The sequence below is a fragment of the Humulus lupulus genome, chromosome 8, assembly GCF_963169125.1.
Source record: "Humulus lupulus chromosome 8, drHumLupu1.1, whole genome shotgun sequence".
NCBI lineage: Eukaryota > Viridiplantae > Streptophyta > Magnoliopsida > Rosales > Cannabaceae > Humulus > Humulus lupulus.
In genome coordinates this window covers 160,156,871-160,160,371 of record NC_084800.1, presented here as the reverse complement: position 1 = coordinate 160,160,371, position 3,501 = coordinate 160,156,871, and positions in this window count along the sequence as shown.

Genomic DNA, 3,501 nt, shown 5'->3' with positions numbered 1-3,501 from the left:
CGCGATAATCCTTCTCACTGGGGGGGGCAAGCCCGCCAGTGTTTCGTATTGGGCCCCGAGGGTCACAGATCTCTCTGTCCTCGCGAAGATGGTTGCAAGATTAGTCTGAGTCAAAATGGGGTACGGGAGGAGCTAAAATAACACTTAAAATGCGAGCTAAGGACGGGAGAAACTTACGAGGACGATTGAAATAGTGGTGCTCGTAGTTCCGGAAACCAGTTGACATGAAGAACTGGTCCTTAAAGTCGTTGGGATGGCTGGGCAGCTCGATAACCGCCGCCGAATTGGGAAACCGGGTTAAGTAGTAGAACCCGTCACCTCACCCCTGCTGGTCCGGGCTGGCTTTAAGGCAGAAGAAGTATAAAATATCTGCAGGAGTGGGGACCTCCCACTCGTGCTTCTGGAACAAATACCTCAACCCTGCCAGCAGACGGTAGGAATTGGGGGGGAGCTGAAATGGGGCCAACCCCACATAGTTAAGGAAATCAGCAAAGTACTGATCCAGTGGAAGGAAGGCCCCTGCCTTAAAATGTTCACCACTCCAGGCCGCGAACGACTCGTCGAGCGGCGCACAGCTCCGCTCACCTTCTGAAGCAGGTCGGGCCACTACGGACGCTTTTCCCAGGGCGATGTTGTGGGAAAGGAAGATTTTGTTAATCTTCACCTGGTCGGTTATCTTCGAGACGATCCTTTCCGCCTTAAAGAAGGCATCAGGGGCCACCTCGACCTCCTTCTCCACTGCCGGCCCGAAGCGGGGGATCGGGGAGCTAGGCATCACTGCCTTCCCTTTGTCCTGCTGGGAGGCCGAGCTGCTGACGTTCTTCTGTGGGAGATTTCTCTTTGGAGCCATCTGGTCGCCTAACGAATAAAAGAAAACATTTCAGAGAAGGCGACCCAAGCACGAGGAAAAAGCACTTATTATTTGCACGAGCCGAGATAAGCCCAGCCCGTGGAGAGTGGGACCACGCGGTTCGATGAACACGCGCCTGTGCTCCCAACCGATCCTCGATTACTCGGGATTCGTGTGTCAGGAGGGTCAGGATAGAATTTTCCTTGGGGGGAAAGGTTTAGTAGGCAGAAAATTGCAAAACCGCTTGTGAGGCGTGTTCCCTAAGCTACCCGGTTTTGCACCCAAAATTCCCAAAACTCCTACCCAGAAATTTTCCCCAGAAAAAGCATCCTGAAACTCATACTCTAATGCGATTTCCTACAACAAATATACCCTAACCTAAAAAGGGTGTCACCCTCCATATCCACAAAATCCAGCAAACCCTTGCATGCGGCTACAGTAAATTTTTTTACCTAAGCTACAGTAACATATTTTCAAAACACACAAGGTCAGGAAACTTACAGTGTGTGGCTGGAAGGTAGACGAAGGTGTTGCGTTGGTAAGAGCTTCGTCAGTGTAATAGCTTCCAAAGTTTCGAAGAAATCCATGCGCCTAAGCTTCTTGAACGCTGAAAGTGGCAGTAGCATGGTCGAGGGTTTCGTTCTTCTGGAGATATAGAGAGATGAAGAAAAGGAGCTTGAAGCTTGAAAATTTTCGAATGAAAGGGTGGCCCATGTGTAGGGTGGCCACCCCTTTTTATATGCGTAAAGGATCATGTATAGAGGGCCGTTGGATGGCCCTGATGGGGGATTCGAGGCCCTCCACTCGAAATACGAAACGACGGCTGGGCATGGGCTAGGCCATTAAATGCGGTTCTCGTAAGACGTACCGTCACCACCCACGATGTTCCACGTATCAGACGCCTGCATAAAAGGTGGAATGCGAAGAGTTCATGGGGAAGTCCAAAAGCCCCTACTGTGGTCTTATATACGACGTGGTATACCACGAGCAGGAGCTTGGGTGGTAGATGTACGCCCTGGTTTTCCCGCGGGCTGATTAGCAAGCCGAGCTGCTGACTAATCGTAGTTATCTCATGAACTCCCCTAAGACCGGAGCTTCTGTCGTTAGCTTGAGGAATCCTAAAGGGCTCGCCTCCATTGTCCAAGACTGGAGCAGGCCCCCTGAAGGCCGAAGGTCGGGTCCAGTATGCAGCTTGCGGTATGAGCTGGATATGGAGCTATGACCCCTTGAGAAGTAAACACACGCAAGGCAAACGTGCATATATCAGGCATCACGTGTCTGATATCTCCCTGACTTCTCGGACACGCAGCAGGAATGTGCGTGATTCAGACACCCACGATTGGGTTGGGCCGTGCGGCCCATTACTTCCTTACCTATTGATTTGACCACACTTATGTGTCAGGTTTAGGAATTAATCATCAATGTCACAGAATTGATACGACAAGTAAGAAGGTCACGGGATGACCTCCCTACCAACTTCCAGGTGCCTTCTCCTATAAATATGGAGACCCTGGGAGTTGATAGGGGTTGGAAAAGTAATCTCTTGTAAGAAATACTTTGTAACCAAATACTCAGTATAGATCAATAATATTGACTAGTGGAGTAGAAGGATTTTAACCTTCGAACCACTTAAAAACCGTGTTTTGAGTCACCCCTTTTATCCTCTAAGATCATATATCTATTTCGATTCACATTTAGCACTAATCTTTTTCTCTCCTTCTCTTAATTACCTGTTGGCGAAGAACCGCGTCAACAATAACAAATAAATAAAAGAAAATACAATATGCATAGAAAGCTAATGCATGCTCACCATGCAACCATACACATGCACACACACAAGTTCTAGATGCATTTCTACTATCCATGCACCTTGGTGCACACAACCATAACTCAAGAGAGCTCTTAAGATAGATTAATTAAATAAAACAAATACCAAAATAAAATTCACATAATTTCTACCAAATAATTTAAACAATTAAAAATAATTTTCGAACACTTAACAATTAATAATAAAATAAAGCATAAAATTAATTAAAATAAAAAATAATTTGGTGTGCTAAATTTCTCTAGAAAAAAAAAAGAGTTGCAAGCTATTCAAGAAAAAAATTCAATGAAAAAAATATTGTTATTAAATAGTGAGATTTATATTTGAAAAAAAAATTAAGTATTTTGAATATTTTTTGGAATATATGTAAGGGCCTTAAGTAGAAGTAAATGTATGTTATGGTGTGATTTGAGCCTAAAAATTATTTTCCTTATATACCTTTAACCTTAGTCATACATTACAAGTCTATTAAGTCATATCGATCACTTGATTATGTGTACTTACATTAGTGGAGAATGATTTAATAATGAGCTTATGTAGTGGATGTTGCCCAGATTGGTACAGCTGCGTCATGAGGAATAGCTTTTGCAGTTGTGTTGTGGGAAAAAAGCTAGGGAGTATTTGGTAAATTATAAATTTTAAAGTGTTGTGAGTTATAAAATAGGGGTGTTCAGTTTAACCTCAAATTGTGGTTTTAAACCCTAATTGCACAACACCAGATTGCCAAAATCCACAACCGATGAAACTATTTCCAACAGTCTAGTTTAATCGAATTGCTTAACTTTAAGTAGTTTGGTCACGTTTTCAACTTCTCCAAGTCCAATTA